This window comes from Schistocerca gregaria, chromosome 3 (assembly GCF_023897955.1).
Source record: "Schistocerca gregaria isolate iqSchGreg1 chromosome 3, iqSchGreg1.2, whole genome shotgun sequence".
Lineage (NCBI taxonomy): Eukaryota > Metazoa > Arthropoda > Insecta > Orthoptera > Acrididae > Schistocerca > Schistocerca gregaria.
Genome location: NC_064922.1, coordinates 72,582,102 through 72,595,074, shown reverse-complemented (window position 1 = coordinate 72,595,074; position 12,973 = coordinate 72,582,102).

Here is a 12,973-nt window from a genome sequence, read left to right as displayed (position 1 = left end):
CCGACTTCCTCAGTCTGAATCCGCTGCGCCACAGGATTCTGGGGGAGTGGGGTGCAGCCTAACCGAACCACACAACGCACCGGACTTGACCGTAGGATAAGTTAGTTGTAGGACTTAGTTTTTAGACATTATTATTAGAAACATGCAGCGATTACCATCTTGGCCTGCCCAGTGTCAGGGGCACGCTCATTGGGGTTAGCTCAATGAGCAAGGCTCTATAGTAAGTTTATACTAATTAGCTGACACAACTGTAACGCTGTAGGATTTAGTAACTAGTCTTAAGATTACATGTTTGTAGTAGACTAACATTAACGTTTGCCCATTGCTTACTCCTGATCACTCACATACTAACTAGTTACTACATAGGACTTAGAATTAGCTGCTAATTATCTTTGTATTACTAACTAGGCCCACTAATCAAATAAGGCAGTGTGCTGGATGTAAAATTAACATTCTTTTATTGGAAATAAAGAATTTTTTTTTACATAAAAAAATGCTTTATCTGCGAAATTCGCCTTAATCACATCTGAGAGTAATTCTTAATAAAACGCCTGTCGCTAATTGTTTGTCATCACAGACACTGTTCGCTATACAGCCACGACGCGCAACTGATTTCCAAAATTCGTCTTCCTCCTCTGAGAATGGAACTTACGACCCCTGGTTTACTACACCAGTGCTCTACCACTGAGCTAAAGAGGTGCGGCCTAGCGGCACTTTTGCGTACTTCGGCCTTACGGTCGCCTGCATCATCAGACTTCAGCTGACAACACATCATATTACCAGCTAATATTTGCAGCTATGGCGACCCATTACTGCTTGGCTACACATCTGACACGTAACCGATGTGCTCTCCAAACAACAACACTTGCATTTCAGAACATGTCTTTCATACATGTCTACGAGTTACTTACCGACGTCGTTTTAGATGTGCAAGTGCCAGTCAAAACTCGCGGTGACGGCACTCTGCCGACCATTTCGCTAGTTAACACCGTTCTTGTTGTGTGTGTTTCAAGCTCAAGAGCAACTCCAAGCAAAAAATGGTCAACAGCAACATTCAGACGGTTTCGTACTGCTCAATTGCTACATTAAAACGGTATGTTTCTTTTTCAGAACTGGAAAAACACGAGCGTGACATCATTCGAACCCGTAATTTTCAGATCCGAAGTCCGACGCCTTATCCATTAGGCCACACGGTCACTGACGACCAACTATAACTTGTATACGACTCATCTCGAAACGCTCACACCCCCTGAGGAATTGTGTTTTCGTTCTACACAGCCGCTGCCCCATGCTCTTTCCACGCATTCGTTACATTCTACCTTTTACGAGACCGACCAAATATAGACTGGGAAACAGGACCACACACTTTGTGCATTCGGAATCGAAGGCAGGGCGTCCCTCGCCGCATTTGCTACGATGGGCATTTGCTACTTCTGCAGAAACGGCGGCGCGGCGACGACGACGACGACGACGACGAAAGGCTCTGAGATATGTGAGAAATACAACTATAAAATCTAATTCAGACTGCTTCGTCCCACCTTATGCTGTACCGCTTTGGCAAAGCGTAATTCTTAATAAAACGCTTGTCGCTAATTGTTCGTCATCACAGATACTGTTTGCTATACGGCCACGACGCGCAACTGATTTCCAAAATTCGTCTTCCTCCTCTGAGGTTGAGAGCTCACGACCCCTGGTTTACTAGACCAGTGCTCTACCACTTTTTTTTATTCCTTATCCATTTTTTATGCCTTATCCATTTCTTTTTCTTTTATTTTCTTTTAATTCAACTCCTTAACCACTTTTTTGTTTTGTTTTTTTGTTTAAATTTTTTTTTCTGGCGCCTTAGACTGTTTTTTTTTCCTGAACCACTTTTTTTCTCTCTCTCTCTCTCTCTCTCTCTCTCTCTTTTTTAAGCCAGGTATCCTAGACACTTTTCCTTTAGTCTGGCGCCTTCGACCACTTTTTATTGTTGTTTATAAGGATGCATATCAGTAGGCGCATGACGGGGACAACGAGGGCAGGGGTCAAAGAAATCGATGTTTGGCCACGATGCCCCCACCATCACTCCCACCGAATGGCTCCTTCAGTGCATTTTAATTGTTGTAGGAAAGCGGTTATAGTTGTGTATATTTTTCGCCTGCTCTTTTTATTATGGTAAGGAGCACTGGTTGTACGACGTCTTGGGGGGGAGATCCCATTGCAAAGCCGTCATTCGAGTTTTCAGTCAACAGACATTCGAGTAGGAATCATGTGATTATACTGCAATATACAGCGAGCATTTATGAGACACTTATTGGGGGGCAGACGTAACATGAATGGATAAAAGAAAGGCATTTCCTTCATCTTGAACGTAGATTCATACTTCACTTCTTCATTACCCCTAAAATAGTACATTTAGTGTTAGACTGTGCGCTTTAACCAACACCTATTCGTTTGAATAAAATGATCAACATGTTTCCATAGATTTTCCTGTGGTCTGCATATTGCTTAATGTTGCTGTACTCCATTTGCATTAAAAAGCTTGAATTCCGTTTCGTCGTCACCACCTATTTTATTGATAATGTAATGGACAAACTGTCCCATTAAACAGTGTATTGCATTATTTTTGGTTTTGGGGTAAAACTTAGTTTCAGGTCTGAAAAGCACTGGGTGACGTGCGTTGCAGTAGTGCAATACTTTTCCTGAGCCAATGCCAATTGTTGAGATTTCCACCACACGTAAATCTATGAATCGCAGTGTCAACTAGTTTACATTTCTGACATAAGGGGGTTTCAGCTTTCCCAATTTTATAAAGCCGCTCGTTGGTGCTGACAATATTATTGACGGCTTTGTACCATGCCGTTACCACATGTGAATTGAGCCCGTTAAAATTAATATTCTCCCAAATTGCATCCCAGTTGTGACTCATATATTTCGTGGCAATTTTATTTTGTCCTTCATATTGTTGTCTTTGTCTCATGATATCTCTGGCTGTAATGTGCAGTGAAGTTCTGAGTTTCTCCTGAACATAGCTCAATTCTGTGTACAAGATCCTAACGTATCGCAGTCGGGGGTTAATTTCTTGTACGTCTGCCGGTGGTTGAAGGCTTTCTGGTTGGACACATTTAAACAATTGTGTAGTAATACTGCCGGCGTTGGCGTGGAATATGTTTAAAGACCTTTTTATGAAAAGCGCAGAAGCTTTATTGCGTATGTCCACCAGTCCGAGGCCTCCATTTCTAGGATGTAAAGTCGCAGTTCTTAGGTTAACCCTGAAGATTTCCCCCTTCCTTAAGAAATTTGCAACCCTCGACATTATTTTCTGAGCTATCAACTTCGGCAAGGGAAAAACTTGTGCCATATAGAATGCCTTTGAGAGAATGCAGAAGTTAATGAACCTCACCCTCTGAACCTGGTTCATAAGTCGTTGTGAGTTCTCAATAAGTCCCCCTTGAATCTTTGTTAAAACCTCTTTCCAATTGAGGGCTGTCATCCTCATTGGACATGCCGTCAGGATTGTCCCCAGGGTTTTATGGGTGGTAACTGACTTCGCCCAATCGATGTGTATCCGTTCAAGACCCCGCATTCCCAGGATTGTACTTTTATTTTCGTTCGTTGTCGCACCCGATGCGCGGCAGTAGTTTTGAAGAATGGCCCCTATTCGAATTACATCATCTTGCCCTCTTATGACGACACCAACATCGTCAGCATAGGCTCTCACTACAGTTTTCCTGCCAGTTATAGTTATGCCCTTTAACCTTTCATGAACACTTCTTAAAAAGGGCTCTAACGACACAACAAACAAAAACATAGATAAGGGATTTCCCTGTGGGATGCCGCGGTTTATTTGAATTTGCCGCGTCAGCTGACAGTTGACAGCTAATTTAGCGTTCAGACCAGTAGCAACGTTTTTTATAACATTAACTGTTTGGTGGACGAGTCCCATTTTTGTCAGTACCTCAAATAGGAAGCGGTGATTCACCGAGTCGAAAGCCTTAGTAAAATCTATAAAAAGTAAAGCACATTTGATATTGGAAACCGATGCTAAGGCGATGATGTCTCTATATTCAGAAATCGTATTAAAAATACTTCTATTTGCTGCACATGACTGATGTTGACTAATTAATTTGTCGGTCAGAGGGGAAAGTCTCTTTTTTAAAATCCTGCATACTATTTTGTAGTCAGAGTTTAAAAGTGAAATAGGGCGGTAATTGTTTAAACTTTTCGTCCCTTTGTTTTTCGGTAGAAGTACAATTTTGCTGTCTTTAAAATCTGCAAGTATCGTCTGCTCGTTAAAAATCTCATTGACAATGCATGTAAACGTGTCACCAATTAAAAACCAGAACTGTCTGTAAAATTCTACAGGGAGTCCGTCGGGTCCAGCAGATTTATCCACCGGGGACTTGGTTATTGTCTCACGAATCTCTTCGTTACTGACTTCAGAAAGGATTTCGTCGTTTTCAGAACTTGTCAGTTGTGGGGATAAAACACTGAGAAACTCTTGCAGAGACCTCTCGTGAGGTGGGCTGGAGGAATATAATGCATAGTAGTACTGGTATACTGCACTTAGAATCTCCTTCTGAGACGTCAGTGTTGTCCCATTGGGGGTTTTAAGTTGACTGATAACAGTGCGTCGCCTATTCTTTGCATGCCGAAGCAGATGATATAAGGATGTTGTTTCATCATCTACCACCGACTTCGCCTTTGACTTCAGTTTTAAACCTTCCATCTGTTGTCTTTTAATGGCGAGTAATTTCGCTTTGGTGTGTCTGATGTCTTGTAATCCAATGGTTGACACGTTTGCCTGTTCATAGAGGTCTCGCAACAAACTGTAATAAAATTCTATACTGTTTTTTAACTCCCACGCTCTTTCTCTGCTGTATCGGGTACACACTTTTCTCAGTCTTGGCTTTGCAACCTTAATCCACCAGTCTAATACTGTGGGCTGCCTCTCGATCGATCGCAGACATAAGGTCCACGCATCCGTTACCGCTTCTGCCAAATATTGCTCTTTTAAGAGAGAGACATTTAGATGCCACTGGTTCCTAAAAATCTGAATCGGCTGTGGAGCTAAATTAATGCACGCCTTCATACTGCAGTGGTAACTAAAATATACAGGTACGATTTCTGAATTTAGTAGACATCTTTCCAAGTTTTGGGAAACATAAATTCTGTCTATTCTACTGCGCGAAGTCTGTGTTATATACGTATATTCAACCTTCGTTGGATGTTTTAGTTCCCATGCGTCCTTAAGTTTTAGGTCGGTTACTAGGCGTTTAAGTTCCAAAGAACGGTGAAAATGTGGTTGTTCATCTTTACGATTTAACACACTGTTAAAATCACCGCCCATTATAAAACTGTTTGGGTTTCGACGTAATAAATATATAAGTTCCTCTTTATAAAATGCTGCCCTGTCCTGTCTATTACTATTTCCTGAGGGCGCGTATAAGTTAATCAATGTGGTACCTAAAACGTTAATACTAATTGCCCTTCCGTATTCCAACCGCTCCACTTGAGATACGGGAATCCCTTCCCTGAGCAGAACCGCAGTTCCTGTATGTGTTTCACAAGATACGTTAACAATTGCGGTGTATGGTATTACAAATTCCGTCGTTACAACCTCCTGTAGCAAAGCGATATCGGTTCCAGAGTCATACAAAAATTCCTTGAGCGCAGCTAGCTTTAATGAGGTTCGAATTTTATTTATATTGATCGTTGTGATAGAGTATGCTTGTATCTCTAACTTGCTACTGGCCACCGACAAAGTTGGTCAAAAAACTGTTGTACTTTTGGTTTGCTGAAATCCGGTTTAGAACTACAGTCATTCAGAACTTGGTAGCAGTCCTAGTAACACGGTCGCTAAACGTTAGTTTGTCTGCCATTGTCATCCCGCACCTTAGTACTTAGGGGCTGTTCGACATTGAGTGTGTCAGGAGGCTCATCTGGAGCACCTTCTCTGACAATTTCATATCGTACATTTTTCTGTGATTTTACGTCTGACTTCTCCGCTTTTTGTTTGGCTTGGGTGCGAGAAACAGTAAGATTCGGTTGTGGTTTTAGCGTACGGCGGTGGACGCCCTGAAAACCCTGACCGGATTTTGTTGTGGCAACACTCGACGCGGCCGCTTCAGCAGCAGTGTCTAGAGAGAACTGGTTTGTAAACACTGCCTGCTGTTTACATACTACCTTCGTTTGTTGTGATGCTTGCGACGGTGTTTGCTTATTTTCCGGTTCAGGAGTAAACACTTTCACTTGTTTACACTCTGGTTCCGGTTGCTGTGCTGTTGCGGTGTCGCGGTGTTGTTGTTCTACCGCTTCCGCGAACTTCCCGTCGGTAAACAGCTGATTGTCGCTGCTTGGGGGACTTCTACTTTCTCGCTGTCGGCAGCTGCCGTTGCATTTTCTGGCAGTGAGCGAGATGTATCAGAAACTGCAGTTAAATCTACTTGCATTCCGTCTTGGGGCACATGCAGATTTTCATCGCCAGCTTTCTGTTTACGTACAGTAGGAGATTGTCGGGAGGTGTCATCATCAGAATGATCATCTGTATGTTCAAGTGGTCGTTTCTTGGTTAGTACGTCTAACTCACGGGCAGAGGAATCACTGAAGCGTGTTACCAGGGGTGGAAAATCACTGCCATCAACAGCAATAGTTCCAGAACTAGGTACAGGATCCGAACCCTCACCCTGTTTGGCTGTGTTATCGGTTGCCAAAACTTCGCTCAAGGTCATCTTGCGGCGTTGGACTAAATTTGTTTTTAGTACAAAGACACGACGGGGACAGTCCTGCCTTAAATGACCCGATTCATTGCATATATGGCACGTAGGGGTTTGACCAGTATAAATCACGTGAGCTTTATGCCCGTCAACAGTTATATGAGATGGGATATTCGTCTTTCCTTCCATCTCTACCGAACGAATACCATTGAAGCTCTGAATTTTAAATTGCTTCGACCAACGTTCGTTAACTATATCCTTTACCTCACCACATTGAGACAGGGCAACCTTGATTTTCTCATTATCTATCTCGATAGGTAAATTTAACACCCGCACAGATCTATAAAGAGCATCAGTTCTCCTGATAGCCAATTTACTTGTAGTGCCGTCTCTATGCAAAAATTTGACATGATACCCGAATTTTCCAATAATTTTATCGACCGAAACGGGATCCAAAAACTCTACGAAAACACAGTAGTTGTCATTATCTAGCTGAGTGGTATGCACCATATCAGAATTTATGCCAACTACCTGATCAAGCCAATCATGAATCTCCAGAGCAGTCGGCTGAACACGTCGTGTTTCCTTAGCGAAGGCAAAAACCAGCGTATTCTTCCTCACAGTTGTAGCCATAGTATGCAGTAATCAAGGGGAGATTCCAGTAATTAACGAAAACTCCACAAACGACAAATAATCGTCGGTAGAAAACACAAAAACAGAACACAGGAGGCAGAAGAAAACACGAGTTACACACGAAGAAAATCACAAAACTTAAAAACACCGAAATGCAAAGGTAAACACTGGCGAAACACTGACTACACGCAGAAAACGGAGGCACGTCCGTACGCGTCGGCAGCTAGAGCCAGAATAGCTAGCAGGCTGCCTCGGTGAATACCTGCCGGGTAGCACGTCACACAGTACTCGTTTGGGTTGGGTGGTCCCATACAGAATCTCTCCATGCTGCCTAATGTTTTCCTAACGTCACAATCGTCACGTACTTCACTTTTATTTCATAATCATTTCTGAGAGGTAAAGGAATTGCATGACAACATGCAGAGCTAGTGGCGTCAAAATTAACACACATACTTGAGGTGACTCAAAAGCCGAACGAGTTACTTTCCGACGTTGTTTTAGATGTGCAAGTGCCAGTCAAAACTCGCGGTGACGGCACCCTGCCGACCATTTCGCTAGTTAACACCGGTCTTGTTGTGTGTGTTTCAAGCTCAAGAGCAACTCCAAGCAAAAAATGGTCAACAGCAACATTCAGACGGTTTCGTACTGCTCAATTGCTACATTAAAACGGTATGTTTCTTTTTCAGAACTGGAAAAACACGAGCGTGACAGCAATCGAACCTGTAATCATCAGATCCGAAGTCCGACGCCTGATCCATTAGGTCACACGGTCACTGACGACCATCTATAACTTGTATACGACTCATCTCGAAACGCTCAAACCCCTGAGGAATTGTGTTTTCGTTCTACACAGCCGCTGCCCCTTGCTCTTTCCCACCCATTCGTTACATTCAACCTCTTACGAGACCGACCAAATATAGACTGGGAAACCAGACCATACACTTTGTGCATTCGGAATGGGAGGCAGGGCGTCCCTCGCCGCATTTGCTACGATGGCCATTTGCTACTTCTGCAGTAGTGGCGGCGGCGACGGCGGCGACGACGACCGCGAGAGGCTCTGAGACATGCGAGAAATACATCTATAAAATGTAATTCAGACTGCCTCGTCCCACCTTATGCTTGTAAAGGAACTGAAAATATTGTGATTTAATCGCAGAGGTGCTGAAAAATTGTTCCAGTGACACACCAGAGAAATATCTGGTAAACTTTTTATCTTTGAGAGGTATGAACGACTTCTTTTTGTTCTGATGGGCTGGTGGGATGTCGTACTGTCTAATTACTAGTGTGTGTGTGTGTGTGGTAATTGAAAGAGTTAAAAGACGCAAGATGTGTTTTATATTATTTTCATCGCACAACAAGCCTTATTCCCATGCCTATGGAGTATTTATGTTAAGCAGAGAAGGCGAGTTTTAGATGGAACCGAAGATCTTCAAAACGGCGCTGCTCAACAATAGAGGTGCGTGATTGTGCTCTCTACTTTCCTTTCGTGGCCGCTCAAATTACTTCCGATTCGTTTTGCCGAGACATTCAGAACCTGCAATCTTCTTTTTCTTATAAAAATACTAGTCCGATGCAAAAGAAATACTCTTAGATTTAAATAATTGCCATTCTTTTACCCAGGCCACGGGGAATGATAGAACGTACGTGCCTCTACTCTGAATGTACGTTCGCAATCTCCGGGTGTGTTACGACGAAATTATTTCACAATGAAAATTTCTCATCAGACCGCAACCACTCGCACGCGAATGTACGTATCCTCTGAATGTATCTAGTCAGTCACGCGCGTTGTTCAAAAGCTTTACTTTTAATATTCAGTGGATTAAATTTCCGAAATTAATTTTTGTTTATGCTGCAAATCGTACTTCACGCGAAGTATTTATTACGTAAGTTTCAGGCTCAATTTAATAAAAAAAAAGATACCGAATAATAGAAATAAAGAATAACAATCAAACAAATCAAACCTAAATAAACAGAAAGAGGGAACGTTACAATGGCGACCGAGAACCATGACCATAATTTCAGTAAAAATCAGTAGAATTGTTAGTTGAAATATTTAAGTTTTTTTTCTTGCCATCCATTATTGCCACTACAACATATTGTTTCTGTTGCATGTCATGCGAGCTACGTACCAGAAACGAAAAACCAAATCGAAATTACTAATTTTCGAAAAAAAGTTTTGGACCATTTAATGTTAGTTCTTCTCACTACAAAACCGTCAGAAAACACACGTAAGGTAAGAACAACAGCACTAATCCGCTTTAGTTGAAAGTAAATGTGGGACAGTTTTTTTTTCATTTTTTCGACACCCACTGCGTAGAACGCATCAATTCCTTTTTCCAAATTCTTTTCCATTTCTTTTTAGTTTACGTAAAAATTGCATTAGTTCATTTTCTATTATATGTAAATGAATCACAAGATGGCGGACAATTTTATTGATTGAGCGCGAAAAAAGTAAGAGTCATTTATCAGTCTTCTGTTTTGCCAGAGACATATTTTACTACGTGAATTTTCACGGACGAGTGCAAAGCCATCTGTGATTTATTTACGTGTAGTACGAGCTGTAGTGATAGTGAAGTTCGGCTGCACGCTGTTTTGTGTTGTGAATCGGCATGGTGAAACTCAGATCTCAGACAAAATCATGGATAGTTCGTCAGATGAGGAATCAATAGTCCAACCCTTACAAAACTTTGAGGCCGAAAGTACTGCGAATACCGAAAACACAGTCGCAGCGACCGGCAGTGCTCAGTCGCAGGCGACGGGCGACAATATGTCGACTACAGAAACAAATACGAATGCTGACAATACACAAGACCCAGTAGAAACAGACCTTATACGCATGTTTAGAGAGATGCAGACAAATTTAATGTCGCAGTTTGCAGCTGAAGTTGTAGAAAATGTTGCGTCACAAATGCAAGCTCACACAGAAAATGTTGCAGCTCAGATAGGTACTGTTAACACACGAGTAGAAAATGTTGCAGCACAAATGCAAGCTCACACAGAAAATGTTGCTGCTCAGATAGGTACTGTTAACACACGAGTAGAAAATGTTGCAGCACAAATGCAAGCTCACACAGACAATGTCACAGCGCAGATAAACGCTGTCACTACCCAGATAGCCAGTGTAACGACACAAATGGACAAAATAGACAATGACGTGAAGAACCTGACCGACATGCAAAATAATCTGACGACTCAACTGACCCAGTTAAAAAGAGAGGGAGCAGATCAAGTGATAGAGGTACTACGCGAAGATTTAAATTACATGAGCCAAGACATTGATAACTTAAAGTCCACAGTTAAGGATATGCCAGAACAGATCCGTACCTTAACCGAAAATTTTGAAGCTATGAGTTTTCAGCAGACCGAGCTTAGTGTCAAAATGCAGGAGGCTGTAGACCAAGTTGATGACATGACGAAACAACAAAAACAGCAGTTTGACGAATTTTTAGAGGAAAAAGACAAACATATCAACCATACATTAGAAACAGAACTGAAAAAAGCAATAACTAACACTGTAGAACAGGTGTACACTACCCAAAACACGTCTGTAACTAAACTTCCAACTGACCTAGCTCAGTTACAAAAGACTCTGATACAGGACTTACCTGACTGGAAAAAACATGTAGACAAGCAACTAAAGAGTAAACACCATACACAGAACGAAAGAGAACAACATTCAGAAGAGGAATTTGATGACAGACGCACAGGTAAGAGTGACGACGCAGCAAACAGTTATCTTTATCCCGATGTACCCATGTTTTCACCAAACCAAGGTCGTTACGGTAATCAACATTACCGCGACGAACGACAGAGACACCAGACAACCGAACCAACTTTGTCGGCTGTTCTGTTAGAGGAAAGCCTTATAAAACACAGGCAGTTTCAAGTGTTTATCCGAGAAAAAAAATCCGTCCACCCGGTAATTTTTATAAAGTCATTTAAGAATGTGTTGCCTAAGACCTGGTCTGAAAAGCAAAAAATACAGTATGTAACTGGATATATTCAAGGGGATGGTGCCCTATGGGCAATGGAAATGTCGGAAAATTGTCAGACATTAGAACAATTTGAAGCAGCATTTTTATCTAAGTATTGGTCCCATGGTGTACAAGAGAGATTGAGAAAAGCTCTGTTTAACCCGGAGCCATACAATGCAAAATTTGGATCACTCCGGAAGTATTTTGAAAAATACTTAAACAAAACGCGATTCTGGGACGAGCCCGTCACACACACAGACGTACTGCGCATCCTGAAGGCAAAATTACCGATCAGTATCAGAGAAAAATTAGTACAAGTACCAGAGAACAATCTCGAATATTTCCTATCTGTATTAGATTCTATCGATTTAATTAATGAGGATGCTAGGCAAAATCAAGCCTATCAAAACAATTTTCGTGGCAGCGGTAGCAACCAGCTTATACAGCGCCAGCCGCATTACGGCGTCAACAATGTAGCGTGCGCGGCTGAATCGCGACCGGCTTTTGTCGATCGCGCCCCTACAGCACAGATGCCAGGCCCGAGTTCGGGAGGAAATTACAACTGCTACAATCAGACCTGCCATCCGCAATACAATAGAAAAGGAAAAAACGGGGATAGGAATTTTTCTGGTTATTCCGGTGACCGAAAACGTAACTGGTACAGAAATGGCAATAGGAACCAGTGGGGAAATAGTTATAATAATTTCCAGCCTGAATTTAGCCGCAACCACACAGGAGATCATCAAAGTAGGCAGTGGCAATATCCTGTTAACAGCCAAGCCTATCAATCAGAAACGCTAGGTGACACTATTTCGCTAAACTCAGGGCAAAACCACGACAGAAATACTCAGCCAAGGAGCAACACGTCAGGGGTAAACATAATTGAAGTCGCAAACGAAACACAAACAGATATGAACCGTGGAGCGTTAAACTAAACATGGCCTCATTATGCTCCCCAATGTTGGCCATAGATTGTCGTGGGGGCGATCCATGCTGTCATGAAAGTAAATTGCTCAGGTACCAAGATGAAACGGATATGCGTGATTTATTGACCAAGGAGGAAGAACCACAGTCATGTGAAGGTGATGGTATAGTACAAGCTAATTTACAGGCCGTAGTAGGAAAAGTACCTACGCATATCCTTGTAGATACTGGTGCGAAAATTAGTGTGATGTCCAAGGCACTATTTAAAGAGATTAATATCCACACGACTTTACCGACCTATCCAGTACAAAATTGTCGGATATTAGGAGCCATAGGCGGTAAATCCAAGTTAATTAAAATGCAAACCATGGTCGAAGTGCAGATTGAAGACATTGTTTTTCAGTCAATTTTTCTAGTTGTAGAAGGGTTGACAGAACGGTGCATTTTCGGCATGGACTTCTTAAGGGAAAAGTATGCTAAAATTGACTTGGAATCTGGAAAGTGTCATTTATATATTAACGGAAAGAACTGTAGTGTGGATTTAATAAAAGTCAAGAGTAGGAACGACAAAGCTTGTCGAAATATACACATCCAAATCCTATAGGTCAATACTTCACGAAATAGCGACTCGAGTGAACTGTGGTATCAGCAGGTAGAGCAGCAAGAAATTGAACAGAAAATATCTGAATGCTCGGAAATCTCACAACAACAGAAGGGTGATCTTAGAAGTGTATTGTTACGCTATGC